Source organism: Protopterus annectens, chromosome 1.part0 (genome assembly GCF_019279795.1).
Source record: "Protopterus annectens isolate FY-2018-M chromosome 1.part0, PAN1.0, whole genome shotgun sequence".
Taxonomy (NCBI): Eukaryota; Metazoa; Chordata; order Ceratodontiformes; family Protopteridae; genus Protopterus; species Protopterus annectens.
The window spans coordinates 902,964,083-902,984,780 of record NC_056725.1 but is presented as its reverse complement, the minus strand read 5'-3'; positions in this window follow the sequence as shown (position 1 = coordinate 902,984,780).

Sequence of the window (20,698 nt, the reverse complement as noted above, 5' to 3'; positions counted from 1 at the left end):
CACTCTGCTTGGAACTGTACAAGATGATGAACACACACTGCAGCAAGCTGTGCACTTTGCAGATTTGTGACATTGTGAGTGATTTGGGACAAGTTACACTGCATATAAAAGTGGTGCTGTCTACTTATTATTGGTTTTTCAGTAATGCATAAGACAACTAAACAGATGAAGATTGTGTGCCCTACTATGTACAATGAAGGATATCCTGTAGGGATTTTTACAGAACATAGAAAGGGTTACAGACTGCCACATTGTGGGCCAAAAAGAACACTGATCACATTTACAATGACAGGGTGCACATCATGGCAGCTATGAACCTACATGAACGTAATGTTTATAGCTCACTCAGCACACAAGCATACACCCACTGCAACATGCACACTCATTTTCACAAGTATTTGTACATGTGTGAGGCTTCTGCAGTGGTTCAGTTAACAAATGTATGGAGGAAGCATTATAATACTGCATGATCCTTGGTGCACAGCATCGGACCATGTTATGTGTGAAGTCTGGATCCTGTATTTTGTTGTTTTTAATCTTCTTTATTGACCTTTTGACCATAACAATCACAATTACATACATCTAATTCTCCAGTTCCAAACATCTTCATTTAGAAAACTGAATCCTTCATAACTTAATATATGCATTTTTTATAGATGCAAGCTTCTTTACTGGAGTACATTTATACCTTATACAGTTTTACGTATTAAATGTATCAGTCTAAACTTGTAACATCTTTAATAAAAACAAGGAAAACAGTAGTGTGAGAGACTGCAAACAATGACGCCATCATTATTTAAAACAAATCTAAATCTATTAAAATTGTGCTGTATGCACCCCATTCTAGTAATGAATAAAAATACATCTAGTCAATAATCATCCCTTCTTCCTTTGACCAGTTAAATCAGTTACTGTGCAATTTGGATCATCTGCTAGGCTTCCTCTCCTATAACTATCTTCTTTCCCATATTTTCTTCTTAAAGTGCAATTCTTCCCTTTATAAATCAGTTGTACAAATTAATTTCATACTTCCCAGCCTTTTACATACAGTCTAATGTCTGCCCTGATGTCCTAAGATAACAGAATGCTGAAAGAATCTCATTGTCTGCCTCATTATTCCATCCAATAATCCTTATACTTCTAGCTACTCACCATGTAGCCAAACTTGTCCACGTTTTGTGTGCGAATCCCCTTTATATGCAAATATCCACTAACTTGCTGGTGTATACCATTAAATCAAGTATTACATCAGGAAGAGGGCTGACACTGGGAAGGGTTTGAATGATAAGGTTCCCATTAGACCAGTCCTTAAAGCTAGACATCTATGCAGATAGTTTGATCTTTCAGGAATATTTATAATTTTTACTTACTTTTTATGTTTCTGTTAGGGAGTAGGCCGGATCATTACCATGCCCTGTATGTTCTTCATATATATATATATATATATATATATATATATATATATATATATATATATATATATATATATATAGATATATAAATATAACATTTACATATTTTGCATATACTTATATATATATATATATATATATATATATATATATATATATGTATATAAATATAACATTTACATATTTTGCATATACTTATATATATATATATATATATATATATATATATATATATATATAAATATAACATTTACATATTTTGCATATACTTTATATATATATATATATATATATATATATCATTATTTTAATGTGTTCATATTATTAAATGATCAATGTCTTTGTGTTTCTGTTGGTGCTTTAAGGCAACCTTAATTATTTAATTGGCATTTAGTTATATTTAATTGTTTTATTAGAATAGGATGTGATGTAAGTGCTACTATAAAAGTGATGATTTTTAGCTTTGGTTTAATGTCTGAGGAAGCAGTTGGTTAACTGCGAAGGTGCTTACATTTTACAATAAAAGCTTTATTCATTTGAACCTGTAACCATCGTGTATTTCTACTCTTCTTTTGCTATCTTTATTAAATCAAGTATCCCACATAGAAATCTCTGAATTTTGACCTACACCCAACACACTCTAGTCAAGAGAATAACATAGGTTCATAGGCTCATAGGTGTGTACTAGGCTAATGGCCCTGGAGCCTTTACAAGCCTAGCCCATAGAATTACCCCGGCATCATGCCACCCGACCTTAGTTCCCAGTGCCTCTGTCAAGCAGAGCGGCTGGAGTGATCCCAACAGTGAATTTTCTATTTCCTATCCACTCATCAAGATTTCTCCTGAAGAGGGCCAGTGTGATGCTCTGTTTGACATGAATGGGAAGTTTATTCCATAGCATGAGCAGTCTCTGGATTATGAACCTGTCCCTCCAGCACGTTCTCTTGATTGTGGTAATGAGTTTGTGGTCTCTGGAGCATGTGGTATGGAGGGATTGGGATTTCTTTAGATGTAGGATTTCTAACAGAGCTGGGTCAGACATAGCTTTGTAAGTCAAGCATAGATCGCCTCTAAGTAGGCGATATGAGACAGAGAATAGTTGGAGTTTTTTGAGTCTGTCCATATAGGACAAGTGTTTAAGGCCTAGAATCCTCTTTGTGAGGTACATTTGTGGCTTCTCCAGTTGTTGCAGGTGTCTAGTGAGGTACATGCCAAATGGGGAATTGTACTCAACGATTGGCCTACTGAGGGAAGAGTAGAGCGAGACAATGACCTCTTTCTTCCTGGATGCAAAACCCTTAGTAATGAAATGTGCCACATAGAAGGACTTTCTGACCACAGTGGCAATGTGGTGGTCGAAAGAGAGGTTGCTGTCAACCTGTGTTCCCAGATGTCTTATAACTCCTTCTGTGTTCAGTGGACTACCATTGATGTGGTAATTCATGGGAACTGGGTTTTTCCCAACGGGAATGATGACACATTTTTTTGGCATTGAGCTTAAGGCCATGGTTCTGACACCAGTCGTTGGTCTCAGTGAGGCCTTTCTATAGGATGTCAACATCACTTGGGGAGTTAATAATAGCTCCAAACTTGCAATTGTCTGCGAACTTTGTAAGCCAGATTCCCTTCATGTTGGCCTGGACTTCAGAGAAGTAGATTTCAAACAGGAGAGGACCCAGGACCGAACCCTGAGGGACTCCACTTGTGACTGGTCAGCAGTCTGACTTGAAGTCAGCTACTTTCACACTGTGGATTCTATCTGTGAGACAGTTTGCAACCCACCTAGTGATATAGGGGTTGATGCCTAGCTTACTGAGTTTTTCTATGATTCCTGAGTGGGGAATGGTATCAAAGGCCTTGGCCACATCAAGGTAGGCTGTGTGAGCCACCTTGCCTTCATCCACAGCTCTGGTGACTGACTCAAAGAGGTCGACTAAGTTGAGCAGACATGATCTAGCCTTCACAAAACCAAACTGTGTGGGATCCAGAGTTTGGAGATTCCCTATATACTTGTTTATTAGGTCCATGTTGATGTGTTCCACAGCTTTGCATATCAGACTCATTAGGCTAATGGGGCGATAATTCCCAGGGTCTGTAGTTGCTCCTCCTTTGTGGAGAGGGATGACTGTAGCAGTGCACCATTTGGTAGGGACAAAGCCTGAGGTGAGGCTGTGATTGAACAGGGCACACAAGTGAGGTGCCAGTTCACTCTGTAGTTCATGTAGCATACAGCCAGGGATATTGTCAGGTCCCATAGAAGCTGTATTCTTGGCCTTGGACAGTGCTGTTTTAATCTGTGCATCAGTAATACTGGGTGCCTGGAAACCTACTGCTAATGTGATAGGTCCTTTGGGTGGGGAGAGAGGGGTAAAGTTAGCACTGAAACTGTCGGCCAGTATGCAGTATCTGTTGGCTCGGTATAGGAGGTACCATTGTGCAATATTTCAGAGAAAATCTGGGAATTGCCATGGAGATTCTTTAAATAACTATAGAAGGCCTTGTGGTTGTCTTTACTATCTGCTGCAATTCTGTTTTCATAGCTAGCTTTAGAGGATTTTATGAGGGATCTCAACTTTTTTTGAGGCTGATAAGGGAGTTTTCCAGTCTTGGGACTTCACCTTATTCCACATCAGTTTTCTCCTTCTGTTGTAGAGTTTGTTTATGGCAGGAGACCACCAGATTGGCTTTCTATTTTTGGAGGAATGCTTCTTGGTTATATTGGGTATGGCAAGCTCCATGCATTTGTGTACATGTTCATACAGTGCATTGGTGTATGATTTGGCAGTCATGCAACTATTCTCCATTTGCATGGGTGCCGTAAAGTTAGCCACCTCTATTTTTAGGAGCCCAAAGTTAGCTTTGGAGAAGTTTTCATGGTGGTTACCTTTGTTGGGGTGGGGGAGGTGGGGGGTTGTGGATTTCCAAGGTGATTAGTTTGTGGTCAGATCTAACCAGGGAGGAGTTGACTATTGGTGTAGAGCAATGGTCGCTCATATTAGTAATGACCACGTCAAGGATGTTGCTACCACTAGTGGAGGTAAGAACGAGCTGGTCCAGGGCATTGGAATTAATGAATTCCAGGAAACGTTGGGGCAAGTGTATTGGCACATGAGTAGTTTTCCCAGTTAATGAGGGGGGGTGGTAGTTGAAGTCGCCCAGTAAGAGAGTGTTAGGTTGTACCCTAATAGTCTCCTGGGTGCTTAGGAACTTGGAATATGAGTCTTGGGACATGGTTTCGGGACCTATAGCAGGCTATGACCTGAATCGCTGTCTTAGCCTAGATTAGCTCAACCTGAAGTATTTCTGATGCATTATGTTGTGCTTCCAGTCTGGAGCTGTGTGCCTCCTTTATGAATATGGAAACACCACCACCTATGGAGCATCAGTCCAAGTTTTGGGGCCGAATGGTGTGGAATGAGTTATAGCCTGGTAGTGCAGAGATGCTTTCTGTTGCCTTTAAACAGTTCTCTTTTACAGCATAAATGTCGATGTTCTCCATTTTAAGGAGTGCTTCGAGTGAGTGCATTTTGAAATTTAGACTTCTAGTGTTGAGTGATTTGGTGGTAATTTGATCTTTTGAACACCACCTAAAAAAGGCACTATAGGGGCGGAAAGAGCCTTGGCCAGTATCCGGAAGCCCAGGGATGACAGATGCAGGCCATCTCTGACAAAGCATCAAGGTCTGTCAATCATGTCATCTCAGGCAGACAGATAATGGACCCCCTTAGGATGACACCAGAAACTTAACCAATTGTTGAAACCAATCATTTCTGCTTGTACTGTGGTATCATTCTGGGTGATGGTAGGATGCTGCTCAGGGCTAGGGTCATACCCATCTGGGCTACATAATCTGAGAGCTCCTCCATGTCTTTTTTCTTGTAGTCCAGGGAGGTACGTCTCAGGTCATTCATATTTGTATCTGTTGTTGAGGTACTTGAGTGCATGCGTTATGTGATGGATCTTGGCACATGACAAGCAGCTTTACTGTTACTTTCTCCTTATTCAACCTAGTGAGTGGGACATCAGTGTGCCTCACTATCGAGTCACTTATGACTAGCATTTTGGGTATGCTGTTTTACCTTAGGGGTTTTGATTGAGTGGCACACTGTTTAGGAGAGTAATGTTTCTCGTGATTAGTGTTGTGTTGTGGTGGTCAAGTGCATTTCTGCCTTGGAGGTCTCTGCTGTTTGGATAGATTTTTATTGAGAGCCCCCACAAAGGTGGGTGTGTGTTTTGTGTTTTTATGTGAAGGCAGGGCTGGTGTGTGTTCTGGCGGGCTATGTAGTCCATGTGGTGTAGTGCAAGTGTTGACCTTCTCCTCTTGACCAGCTATTCCAGTCTTGGCTGGTGAGTGTGTGTCTTTCAGTTTGGATATATAAGTGCATCTCTTGCAAGTCTGAGTGTTGGGAGGTAAGAGGAGAGGGTTGTCTGTGTACATGAATCAGTTGCTATATTGCCTCAGGATGCCCAAGCTCACCAGGTTAATAGGAGAAAACAAAGAGAACTGACCTTTAGAAATGCCTGAAGGGGTGGCCATTAATAATAAGTACTGGAGCTGTTTCCTTGTAGAACGTTTAGTGCTGGTAGCACTTTTGTGTGCTACAATAATTGCTACAAGAAGTCTGGTAAAGTGCTAGACTAATAAGCTAGTAAAAGTGCAGTAGAGGAGAGAACTAGCAGATCTAAGGGAAAAGTTGAAGAGTAGACTTTGACACTGCTCAGAAGCTTACAAACAGTCCTGGATACAGCAAATCTGTATCTGGACTAGACTAGTTACAGGAAAGATGAGAAACAAGCACATATGTGGGCTTTTAAACCAGAAAGTTGAAAGAGATGGAAAGACTGCCCAAACGGCCAATAAACTACAATTTCTGGGCTACCTAGTGCTTACCACTCCCACTGATAAGCTAGAAGGCTTCCCTCCAACACAGAAAGGCTTGGGGGAGGGGGGCTCATAAGCTTACAAACAGTCCTGGATACAGCAGATCTGTATCTGGACTAGACCAGTTATAGGAAAGGTGGGAAACAAGCACAAATGTGGGATTTTAAATCAGAAAGTTGAAATAGTTGGGAAAAAAACTGCCCAAATGGCCAATGAACTACAATTTCTGGGCCAGAAACCACTCTTCTTGTGGTAGCTAGGTTACCTAGTGCTTACCACTCCCACTGATAAGTTAGAAGGCTTCCCTCCAACACAGAAAGGCTTAAGATGCTTACAAACAGTCCTGGATACAGAAAATCTGTATCTGGGCTAGACTAGTTACAGAAAAGGTGGGAAACAAGCGCAGACATGGGCTTTTGAACCAGAAAGTAGAAAGAGATGGAAAAACTGCGCAAATGGCCAATAAACTAAACTTTCTGGGCCAAAAACTGCTATTGTGGTAGATAGGCTATCTAGTGCTTAGCACTCCCACTGATAAGCTAGAAGGCTTCCCTCCAACACAGAAAGGCTTAGGGGGGGCTCAGAAGCTTACAAACAGTCCTGGATACAGCAAATCTCTATCTGGACTAGACTAGTTACAGGAAAGGTGGGAAACAAGCGCAAATGCGGACTTTTAAACTAGAAAGTTGAAAGAGCTGGAAAAGCTGCCCAAACGACCGATAAACTAAAATTTCTGTGCCAGAAACCACTTTTGTGGTAGATCGGCTACCTAGTGCTTACCACTCCCACTGAAAAGCTAGAAGGCTTCCTTTCAACACAGAAAGGCTTGGAGGGGGGCTCAGTAGCTTACAAACAGTCCTGGATACAGAAAATCTGTATCTGGACTAGACTAGTTACAGGAAAGGTGGGAAACAAGTGCAAATGTGGGCTTTTAAACTAGAAAGTTGAAAGAGATGGAAAAACTGCCCAAACGGCCAATAAACTACAATTTCTGGGCCAGAAACAACTCTTATGGTAAATAGGCTACCTAGTTCTTACCACTCCAACTGATAAGCTAGAAGGCTTCCTTCCAACACAGAAAGGTTTGGGGGCTCAGAAGCTTACAAACAGTCCTGGATACAGCAAATCTGTATCTAGACTAGACTAGTTACAGGAAAGGCAGGAAACAAGCTTAGAAGTTATTTTTTGTAAAGGAGATACAGAAGATAATTCAAGGTTATGGACCTAAGTGGCTTGCCTTTCTCAAATGTTCTCTCTGTATTAAGTAGAATGAGCTAGTGACACTAGACTGGGATACAGCTGAGAAACAACTGAACAGATGGGATTGGTAGGAATGTCTGAAGTCAAAATATGATCTCACTGTACTCGGTCGAGTGCACAAATGAGATAGACCCAGGGGAAGTGTTTAAACACAAATTTACAGGAGGGGCGGGCAATTCCAAAGCTACCAAGATTAATACCAAAACAAGAACAGGGAGGGAGGGTGGGAAACTAACTGCAGAGAGAGAGAGAGAAAGAGAGAGAAACAAATAAATAGAAAAATAAATAACTGCAGAGAGACACAGACCACAATATTCAATGAAACAAATAGACAGAAAAATAAAATACAGTACAATCTTTAACACTGCAAGTTTGTACTTAACTCAGCTAGTAATGCAGTTGATTGTAAGCATATAGCAGAAAGCCAAACAACTCAGATATTGAGCAGTAATAAATTCAAAGATATGTGACTAACACTTATAAATACAGAGAAAGCCTCTAAGCTAAGAGTTTAACACTGAATATCAATGAAGTGAAACACAGTAGCTCCCACTTACTGCAGAGTGAGAGAGAGAGAGAGAGAAAGAGAGAGAGAGAGAGAGAGTCCACAGTATTGTTTGAAACAAATAAATAGAAAAATAAATAACTGCAGAGAGACACAGACCACAATATTCAATGAAGCAATTAAATAGGCAGAAAAATAAAATGTAGTACAATCTTTAACACTGCAAGTTTGCACTTAACTCAGTTAGTAATGCAGTTGATTGTTAGTATATAGCAGAAAGCCAAACAACTCAGATATTGAGCAGTAATAAATTCAAAGATATGTGACTAACACTTATACATACAGAGAAACCTTCTAGGCTAAGAGTTTAACACTGAATATCAATGAAGTTAAACACAATAGCTCCCACTTACTGCAGAGAGAGAGAGAGAGAGAGAGAGAGAGAGAGAGAGAGAGACCACAGTATTGTATGAAACAAATAAACAGAAAAACAAATAACTGCAGAGAGAGACACAGACCACAATATTCAATGAAACAATTAAATAGACAGAAAAATAAAATGCAGTACAATCTTTAACACTGCAAGTTTGTATTTAACTCAGCTAGTAATGCAGTTGATTGTAGGTATATAGCAGAATGCCAAACAACTCAGATATTGAGCAGTAATAAATGGAACATTCATCAAGAAGAACATTGGCATTCATTCTCCAAGCTCATACTGAGCTGCTACTTTAATCTATAATTCAGCCAAATCCGCCTATCAACATAATAATATTTTCCATTGGCATAATTTATGGAAGACTGCCAACACCAAAGAAAAACACATTTATTCTAATACAGCCTGTTTTCTTAATTTTGGCTTATAAAGCTGATAAGAATGACTTGCATAATCCTTACTTTACATTTCTCTTTGAAGTTGATTTTATATATGTAATGATGACTTCACAACATCCTCAAATGTGCTCCAAGTTTAGTATATGCTGAGCTATTCTCATCTGTATAAAAGTCAGAAGAACATCTCTATACAGTAATTAAAATCTTCTTAGGAAGTATCTATCCAGCTCTCTTTCAACTAAGTCTATATCAAAAATTGTCTGTGAACAGAGTTTATGTGTTGATACACAACAGGTTTGTTTGCTCTTTGAAGTTCATTAAACAGTCAGGAACAATTCATATTATATAATTGTCTCATTTTCTGTGAGTGACTTCATTACCTTGCTGGGAGTCAAAGCTTTATTTAATTTTCCTAAAAAAAGAACAGCCCGCATTTGTGGCAGTCAGATATGGGAGTAATTTTTACCAAGAATCCTGAGCAGATGAAATGAGTGGGAAATTTAGCATATTTATGATGTTTGCATATTCATTTGCCCCCCCCCCCTTTCACAGCATGCATTTATCAGCAAAATAAATGGTGACTTTAGCACATTGATTCTGTTTGCAGGCTAACTTGTTCCCTATTAATTTCGTTGATGTGCTTGAGTATGTGACATTCAATGTATTTCTGCTAAGCAGAATGCCAGTTTTTTCAAATGTTATCTTATATTGGTATTCCAGTGTCAATATTATTACATGTGTTTTGCCATAAGTTAGCAATATGTAAATACAACCATGCACAGGGCACATCTGCCTCTTGGATGTGGATAATATAGCTTACATTTAGGAGGAGTAATAAGCACATTTTGCTGTTGAACTGGATGATCTCACACCGTGACTGCATATGCATAGATCCAGTTCATGCATTTGGATTCCGTTCATTGTCCTAAGTCTCCTCTTCACCAATATTTATTTATTTATTTGTTTGTTTGTTTATCTATTTATAATTTGATAAATGGGTAAGGTTGGTAACAGACTCTTTTGAGTTGGAACTTGGACCTCTTTGGCTAACTGCATAAAATTATAAAAGTAACATTGAATTATAACACTAAAACAGTTATGTGCATTACATACATTGTTAAAACTATATTAACCACAGAGTTATAGAGTTATAAGAATCTTTTTGATTAGTCATTAGCAGAGCTTATTTAAGAAATTAGCTAATAACTAGGTACATATACAACACAGACTTAATGTTACAGACCTGACCACTTGTCAAAGTGAACCTGCTATTTGATTAAAAATTATAAATGTATGCACTGCAGTTACCATAAGCCATATTTAATAACTTACTTAAAAACAAGGTAGAAGAGTGTATCACTGAGCAGAGGTTCACTGAGTCTGGGATCACCAAACTCGACCTATCAAAACCCAACTGATTGACTGCAAGGTGCATTGTCAGAGTTACTACCCTGCAGTATACATGGTAAAGCTTGTTCCTGATTTTCATTGTGTCAAGTTTCACTGTGTTAGGTGATGATCTGGAACTGAACAAAATCTGTAGTTATTCCATATATACTCAAAAAGAACCTAGCCTCATGTAATTTCCTTCTCACAATTTCATTTGAAGTCTTATTATCCCTACACAATGAACTTGTTATTTATATCCAACAACTTATGCTAGGATAGAACATAAAAAGTATTTTTTCTACAATTAGCATTTTGTTCAAGAAAGTGGCACTAACATATCACACCAAATGCATATGCTGTATTTACTACAAATTACATTCTATTTATAGGTTGAAGGAGGTCAAACATAATCTCTTAGGAAATACAGAGTTGTTAGCAAACATCAAAGCTCCCAAACAAATATTTTCCTTTAATAATAGCTTGCTGATTATACCAGATGTTAGCTATAATGCATTGTTCTAGCTATGGTAGGAGGTAACAGAAGTATTGTAAATAAAAACAAACTAAAATATTTCAGTAGACTGTATTTATCCATGTCTGACTTATCAATTTGGACAAGCACAAGTGAAACTTGTTGAGTTATAGGATTACAATATTTGACTGCAGCTCAGACATAAGTTATTAAATCAAAGAGAGGCAGAGAAAGAGAGAGAGAGAAAGAGGTTTACATAATTTATGAAATAACAATATCTGTAACTTAAATGTGAAAGAAATTGTCTTTACAACTAGCCCTTCCTCTGGAGAGAAAAGCCTAATTACAGAAAGCATGGCAAATGTTAGTCTTTGCCGACCATGGAATCTGAACATCAACAGGAGATAGAGCAACCCCATTCCATGCATTACGAAAGCACCATGACAACATACAGGAGAAGGAACACATACCTTGCAGAAGTAAAGCATGGTGTATAATACTATTCATGCTATCCTCACTACAGAACTAACAACAGACTGCTGCTCCCTTTCCTACCACTCTACACATTCCACATTTTTGGAATGAAAAAAGGTAGCAGAAGAACATCTATCATTCGTGCAGCAACACTATAGCATATTATGTTCTGCAGTCCACTCCCCACCCAAAAAAAATAGGTATCAGTCAACTGCTCCAGGCAAATTAACAGCAGTATCTATATCTTATACCCTGCTCTCCAAATAGATGAGCCATTACTCTGAAAATACACTGCCATCACTGTATGTGTGCGTGCATACTATGGATATGTGTGTGTGTGTGTGTGTGTGTGTGTGTGTGTGTGTGTGTGTGTGTGTGTGTGTGTGTGTGTGTGTGTACGAGCACGCGCGCGTGCACGTGTGTATATGAGTATCTCTCTCTCTCTTTATATATATATATATATATATATACACACACACACACACACACACACACACACACACACACATATGGATCTGTGCCATAAGATTAAAAATTTAAATAATTGAAAACCAAAATATCTAAATTATGAAATATCTAACATGGGAATTTAACCCTTTTCCACTGTTGTGCAACCTTAGAGTCCATATATATATAATTAGTAGGGGGCATGGGGGTTGCATGGGAGGCTTCTCCCACTGCATTAAAAAGGCTTTTGTTATTTCAACATTTAGATATTTTGGCTTTTAGTCATTTACATTTTTGATCATATTGCATAGACCCATATACATATATATGTATATCTGTGTGTGTGTGTGTGTGTGTGTGTGTGTGTGTGTGTGTGTGTGTGTGTGTGTGTGTGTGTGTGTGAAAGCCTCGAAATTGAGTGGAAATCCTCAGACAGTATGAAAGCTACAGAACGGACATGCAGCTGAGTCAGGTGTGGGAGTAAGGTACATAAGGAAAGCTGGTGGTGAAATGCGAAAGAAAGAATGACTGCAGGAATGAGCTGGTGATAGAAGGAAATGCACTAGGCTAAGATGGACTACTTGTCTTGCAAGGAGGCTAAGAGAGCAATCAGAATAGCAAAGAACAAGATGTCAGCAAAACACTATTACCTTCTGGAAAATTACTGAGAAGATGGAACAAAGAAGCCTTATCTATTTGTAAGGCAATGACAGAAAGATAAAGAAAATAATCATCAGACACCATTCATAAGGGATGCCAGTAACAGCCCTCTCACTGGTCCACAAGACATCAAAGCTGGACGGAGGAAGTACTTGAAGAAGCTTCGATATGAAAACAATTAATTACTCAGCCTACAATGAAAGAGGAAGAAGAATCCACCCTAGAAAAAGTATGAAGTAGACTAAGGAAAATGAGGTCCAAGAAGACAGCAGGCTCAGATGAAGTCATGGCAGATATGATCAAGATGTTGGGTGAGTTAAAGGGAGAAATGGGTACATCTCTGAGTCCATTCCTGCTCATACTGGGGATGGACTACATCAGTAAACAGGTTGCAGGGGCAGACCAACAAAGCTGCTGCATGCGGATGATGTCGCACTACAACAATGATATAAGCAGGAAATGATAGGTTGAAAGTGAGTGCAGGCAAGGCAGACAAGGCAGTGGTCATAGCAGCAAATGGAGGACATCAGAAGGTGAGAACTGAGATAGAAGAAAAAACAGTGGAGAAGCTTAACAGGCTGCAAGGATGAAGTATGGAAACCAGCTACAAGAGCAAATCTCTTATGCAGCAAATCAACTTGATACATAGCACCCACTATCCTAATCTGTCATACAGTGATACCTCTTTAATAGCACCAGTATGATGTGCCTGTATAAGACTGCAGTGCTACACATTCAGCTGTTTTTCTTTCTTTTTTATTAACTTTTGTTTTTCTAGAGTGAACATCTAGGCTCTGAAACTAATCAACTAATGCTACCTTTCTTTCACACAGTTGTCTCAAACAGCTGTTGCCTTACTCTTTATGATATCAGAGTTCAAAAATAAGTAGATAGCTCTTGTGTTAATAAAGGAGTTTAGTAACATTTTTTTTTTATTTTGACAGGTAAATCATCATGAATGTGAAATGTCTGTGGGCAAACATATGACAAAATTTAAAGTTCCTGCAATGGGCCAAGAATAACCTTACTAAGGGTGTGTGTGTGTGTGTGTGTGTGTGTGTGTGTGTGTGTGTGTGTGTGCATGAAATCTGCCACTGAATGGAGTAACAGAAGGCCATACAACACCAGTACAAACATATGTGGGACAACAACAGCAGCTGCAGAACTATATTACATTTTTCTGCATTTAATCTTTTTCTTTTCTTTTAACCTTTACTTTCTCAAGAAATAAGGCCATTAACCTAACATTACCTTTGTCTTTATACAGTAACACTTGTCCCATTGTCCACTACAGCTTCATTCTCCACTATATCCTCTTATTAACAACTGTCACTGTTCGTAATAGTTACAGGTGAAGACTGTTCAAAGGTTAATAAGAGTTCTTTGATTAGCAATACATACTATGTACTGACCTGCACCTCTAATGGCTGATACATTCTTGGAAGTAAAAAAAAAACAGCGCAGGCTCATAGGTACATAGTAACAATACTATATGGGATTACAGGTAGCGGGGTGCCTGTTATTAAATCAAAGACACTATTGCGAAGTGCTGAATGACTGATGACAAATGAGCATAACAACTTTTGTGAACAGCAGAATTTTTTTCTCCAGTGCTGTACAGTCTTGGAGTTGGTATATTTATGTTTTGGGGAGTGGTAGGTGTACCTCCAATGAGGCAAGTAGGGGACTTGATCCCTGCAAAAAAAAAAATTACTACTAAGGTTTGATGACAGTTATGTCATTCATTTCTCTCTGATCTTTCAGCACTCAGTATTAGTGCTGTCGATTTATCGACCTGTATTCCAAGATCCATAAGATGATTAGCCATTAACACCTTTAAGCAGATACAGTTAACAGTTCTTGCCAGACCTTTTGAGCACTTAATAGTACTTACCTTCCAAATCAAGTTACCCAGGGATTCAATAAATTCTACATGGTAGCAATGAGTTTTAGATTCAGTAAGCACCATGTAGAGGTGGGCACCCCCGTGCAAACAAGGTAAACACTGTGGCATGCTAATTACACTATAAGCAGCTGAACTGTATGCTAATCAACCAATCCAATGTGGTGGGGCTATTTAACAACTGTGTAGACTCTGTGCTGTTTTTTCCTGTGAATTCCAAAACATTTGGAATACAGCCATGGAAAGAAATCTACACAGGCAGAATGTTAGGGGTTGTCCTTGCTTTACTTCTTTTGTATGTGCTACAGGCTGAAGCCAATGCTGCTGCTGTTGCCAAAAGGTCTATGCTGAGAAGGAGAAAAGTTTTCAGACCCCATTTAACTTTTCACAACCTACATGACATGGAAATTGTAGAGCTCTACAGGGTGGATAGGGACACACTACAGGAACTCTGTGACCTCTGCCATCCTCAACTCAAAGTCAGAGCCAACTGAATGGAACCAATCCCAGTGGAGAGAAGGGCATGTGTGGCACTCAGAATTTTAGCTACAGGTACCTTTTAGAGACCAACAGGGGACATGCTGGGAGTGTCACAGGCATCAGCATCCAGGATTGTCTACCAATTCCTGAATGCTATGCTCTGACATGCCAGTGGCCATATATATTTTACCCCTAGTTCTGAGGAGATGGCCAGAAATATGCAGGAGTTTTACTGTGTAGCACACTACCCTGAAGTTCTGGGTGCCATAGATTGCACACATATAAAAATGAAGACAACACACGGGGGACAGGATAGGCGCTACATAAACAGAAAGGGCTTCCACTCTATCAACTGCCAAGTCATGTGTAATGCCAAGGGAAGCATCATGAATGCATTTGCTGGCAACCCTAGCAGATACCGTGACTCGCATACCTAGAACACCTCTCAGCTGTACCAGATGTTTCCTAGGGAGTCATTTACTCGGGTTGCAGGCTATTCACTGGTACCTTGGCTGATAACACCTATCAGAAATGCACACACACACACACGCACACACGCACACACACACACACACACACACACACACACACACACACACACACACACACACACACACACACACACACACACACCCACAGAATGATGCCATAATGAGGCACACATTCAAAGCAGAAATATCATAGAGCATGTGTTTCTGCTGAAGTCATGATTCTGGTGCCTAGATACATCTGGGAGAGCCCTGCAGTATAATCGATGGACATGTACAGAAATATTCACAGTATGTGGCATGCTACACAACATCATCCTGAGAAAACAGCTTCAGCAGGATCAGCAAGGGGAAGAGGCACACATCCCACCACCAATGGCAATGTCACCACAGTCACAGGCAGATGAGGAGTCAGAAGGGGAACCAACAACTGCTGTTGGTGTAGGCAGCTGTAGGTTTGCTCAGTATGCCCTTGCTTTGGCTAAGAGACAATGCATTGCACACTCACTCACCACCTAAGGACCTAATGCCTTTCTCCTACACACATACATATAGTAATATTTATGCCAGGCAATTCTCACAGCATTTATCTCTCCATGTATTGGCTGTGTACTGCTTTCATCAGATAGAGCCAGTTCTGGGCTACAACCACATCAACTGCTGCATTTACAAGGTAAGTCTCGAACCTGATGTATATTGTGTAATAATATGAATGAGTGGCATGTCTTTCTATTTCACTAATTGGTACTGTAAACAAGTAAAAGGTGGAAGATTGTTACAGAACTTATCTTAACATGTGACAGCAGAGACTTATATGACTTATATGTGTCCATTATCAAGTAGTAGGCCACAGGCATGAAAGATTCACACATTCATACCTCTCAAAAGTAGTGATGATCAATGCATGACCTCAGTTTCGCACCATACATTTGTACTGGAAAATCATTAAAAAGAGAAGTTAGAAAGTAATGCTGCACATTACAGTTTCTGACTTTACAACCCTCACAATAAAGTTGGGAAGTTTTGATGCTATCAATTGTATAACATTCCAAGGCCAAAATAAGTCAAAGGTAACATTACCAATTCAACACCACAAATGCAGATGTACTAATCACTAAGTCAGCTATGCACCCTGTGCATCAGACACAAAGCTTATATATCCTTGAATCTGAATGATAGAAAACAGGGATATGTTACAGTTATCACCACTTGCACAGGGTTTGTGTGTGTGTGGGGGTCAGCAGCAGGAGGCCTAGGCTGACACAAAAGGTCATTGAGTGTGTGTGAGTAAGAAAGAGAAGCAGACAGGCATTTGGATAAAACAACAAATGGCTAGTGAGAAAAAATGAGTTGTAAGCTGCACAGCTGAACCATGTGACTGTTGTGTATGAATCTGTAGGTGTCCTTCACGTGAAAGTGGTGTTTGGGTGTCTGTATGAACATAGCCAAACTCTGTGCTGGCAGTACATTTTTGTATGTCAGACAGCTGTGAAGTGTGCATGGCAGAGTTGGCAGTTCATTGCTGTCATCCCTGACCATGAGAACTAGCTCTACCATGAGTTGTCCTGGGATGTCCATGCCTATAATCATGTATACTCCAGATACCTGAACATGACTGATGTCTGCTGGACAAGGTCCCTTCATGGGGATGCCCAGGAGCACAACCCCATGGCCTGTCATATCTGGGTGTGGACAGCATACTCACTGACAGAGCAGTGCAAGTACTACCACTATGGGAGCATGATCAGGCATGGCCACGTTGGCTAACAGCAGATGATGTGGCTGACCTACACCCAGAAGTATGCAGTTCCCCTCTCAGCAGACATTCCATCACAGGCAATGCTCATTCTATGACAGACACCTTCCATTCCACCATGGGCACCCCTCCTTCCAACATGTCATTTGTCCTATCCATTGAATCAGCAATTTAGTGGAGGCAGGCAAGCATGTCAGCCTGTGACAAATCTACAACCCATAGCACTTGTCTGCAGCAGCTGTGGTAATGTGCCTGTGCTCCATCATGGCCCTAAACATATGTTGAGTGGCATGCACTAGATGGAGGAGGGACAGCTGGCCCCCTCTGAGTACCCCTATCAACTCTCCTGCATGGCACCTCACACAAACGTTGGCAATGGCCAGAGTCAAGAGGCACTGAACCCACATTAGCAACATTTCTCTGATCAGTGGCCTCACTCTCCACCTGTCCAATATCTTAAGACTCACTGGAATGGGTAGGCATCGGACTACTGGTTGTGTACAATGGAATTGCAAGGGATGGCTGTGTGACAATCTCATTGTTAGATTTAACATCTCCACTCCCTGACTGGGCCTCTGTTTGGCCACCATCATCATCCAAGTCTGCTGATACACTGACATTAGGTGGCAGAGGGTCCACACATCTACTGTCATGATCACCTTTGAATTAAAGTGACAAATACAGGAAAAAATAAATACCTATACTACTATAGTGCAATATATGCTAACAAACTAACAGTGCTGCTACTATTACAGTCAGCACAGCAATGCACGCAACAGGATGGACATCAACATCACTCTCTCTCTTTCTCTCTGTTTATAGGTGTCATTAACATGGGTTTGAGTCCTAGTGACTTGATGAATTAAAGATCCAAAAAAGAAGTCAGTTCCATGCTAGTCTGGCGAGGTCCTTCATCGTCATCCCTATGGTTGTCATAAATGTGTCCAGCCATCTGTTTGCAGTTTACCTTCTTTGCCTGGTTACCTCACTCTTCCCAAATGTAATCTCCTTCTCTAGTGATCTCTCTCTTCTGATGGTATGACTAAAATAAGAGTTGTAACTTCATCATTTGGGCTTGTGTGACATAGCCGGCTGATCTCTTCCAAAACTGATTTGATTTATTAGTTCTTCTAGTGGTCCACGACAAACATGGAATCCTTCTCCAGCAACACAGTTCAAATGAGTCAGTCTTCTTTCTGTCCCATTTCTGTAGTGTCCAGATTTCTCTCCTATAATTGAACAGTGAGAAAATGAATGTGTGGACAAGTCTCATCTTTGCTTTGAGTATTATTTCTTTGCTTTTGAATACTTTGTTGAGAACTTTCATTGTAGAGCGACCGAGTGCTTTTCTGTAAAGTATTTCTTCCCTGATAGTTGCTTCCATGTTTAGAAAAGAGCCCAGGAGATTAAAATTCTAAACCACTTCTATTCTATCATCTTCAAGCTCAAAATCTTCATTTTCCATGTTCATAATCTGTGGCTTGTTTAAGTTCAATTCTAATACCATGTTATGGCTTTCAGCTTTGACTTTTCTCAATAAATACATCATGTCTTCTGTGGTGCGGGTGATGGTGATGCCATTTGTATATGGCAGGTTGTTTATATTTCGGCCACTAACATTAAAACAGATGCTCTGTTCTTCCAAATTTGCTTTTCTGAAGATAAAGGTTGATCAGGTAAGGTGACAAAATGCATCCTTGCCTGTCACATTTTATTGGAAATTAATCAGTGTTGCCATATTCAGTTCTCACTGCAGCTTCTTGATTTTCCTAAAAGCACTTTATCAGCTGAGTTATGCATTTGGGTATTCCCATTTGTGGTAGAGTTCTGCATAGTTTATCATGATCCACACAGTCAAAAGCTTTTCTGTAGTTGATGAAGCAAAGTATTCTTTGCTCTTTTCCAGTATCCATCTAATATTGGCAATAATGGCTCTTGAATCTCAATCTTTTCTAAAACCAGCCTGAACTTTGGGTAGTTCTTGCTCAATGTATGATTGCAGCCTTTGTTGTATTATTTTCAGCAGTATGTAGCTTGCGTGTGGAATTAATGCAGTCCTTCTGTAATTGTTATAATACTTAACAGTCGACTTTCTTCAGCATAGTTATGAATAATGATCTTGTCTAGTCAGTTGGCCATGTTTTTCCCTGCCAGTGAGGGCCACAACTGCACCTTCTGAGCCTTTGATTAATTCAATGGGATACCACTGATGACAAGTGACTCATTGTTGAATAAACTTTTAATTGCTGCTATGACTTCTTTTAAAATATCTGGCTCTTTCTCAACGTCAATTTCTGGTTAAATTTCCCCAGTGTTATCCACATTGCCTTTTTTGTATAAATTTGCTGTATATTCTTTCCAGCTCTTTTTAATGCTTTCTGGATCGTTCAATTTTATTCCATTGGTGTCTTTAAGCATCCTCAACTGAGGTTGCAATTTCTGCCGCAATCTCTTAATAGCCTGATAATCTAGTGTAGTTTTTCTGTTTACATGCTCCAGTTCAATTTTCTGATAGATATCCCTGAAATATCATTCCTTGTATTTCTGAATTTGATGTTGAAACTCTCAGTTCATTTGTCATACTTTTTCTCTATCACTGGAAAATTTTGTTGTTTTTTTTTTTGTTCTGCTACTTTTCTATTTTCTTTTGAGAATCAAGGTGATTTTTCATCTTTCTTACTCTTCTGGAGTGTTTTTTTTTTCAACTTTACTTATTACAGTTTTAATATCATTCCATGACTCTTCAGGCTATCTATCTCTTGTATGAAGAATGACAAATCTGTTATTTAGTTTTCTCCAGTAGGGTTGTGGAGTATTTTCAATGTCATATTTTAGAATGTCTCAGATGATCTTCTTGGAAAGCTTTACCTTGATCTTGCATGTCAAAAGCTCATGGTCATTTCCACAATCAACTCCTGGTTTAGTCCTTGCCATCAAAACTGCAGATTTCCATCTCTGTCCTATGCAGACATAGTCAATTTGATTTTGATACATGCCATTTTTAGATGTCCATGTGTACTGGCAATGCTTGCGGTGTTGAAAATGCATATTCATGGTTGACAGATGGTTGGTTAAGTTATCACCAGCTTCATTTCTTTCTCCTATGCCCTGCTTTCTAACCACTGCATCTTCAGGTGTGCTTCCTACTTTTACATTGATGTCCCCCAGAATGATCAGTAGATCTTGTTTTGGTATTTGCTCTATTTCATTTTGAAGTTGTTCATAGAACAATTCTACATCTTTATCTTCTGCATCTGTCATTGGAGCATATACTCGAATCAAGATTACATTGATCAGCTTTCCATGTAGACATATTGACATGACTCTATCACTGATAACATATAGCTTATTGCTGAGGATGAATGCCACACTAATTTTTCTTTAAATTGTGCAGAAGTACTGACATAAAAAGGTTTGGCGTACCATCATAAGGTTATATTTCCTCTGCAAACCAGATGGTTAAGCAAAAGATAAGGGCAACATCATCACATGTAACAGTAACACAGGGGGTGTGATATAGGGAAATATTGCCAGCTCAACTATCTGGAATTTTGTAAATAATCCTATGTCATTTGTGAATATTGATATGATTTATACATAACTGTATGTTATGTACTGAGCTAAAATGTAACCACAGCATGCCCTGCTGATTTAGAACAGAAATGCATATGAACTATATACCTGAGCAAATGTATGTTTTATCTGTAGAAACTAGAACATAAAATGGTAAACTTGC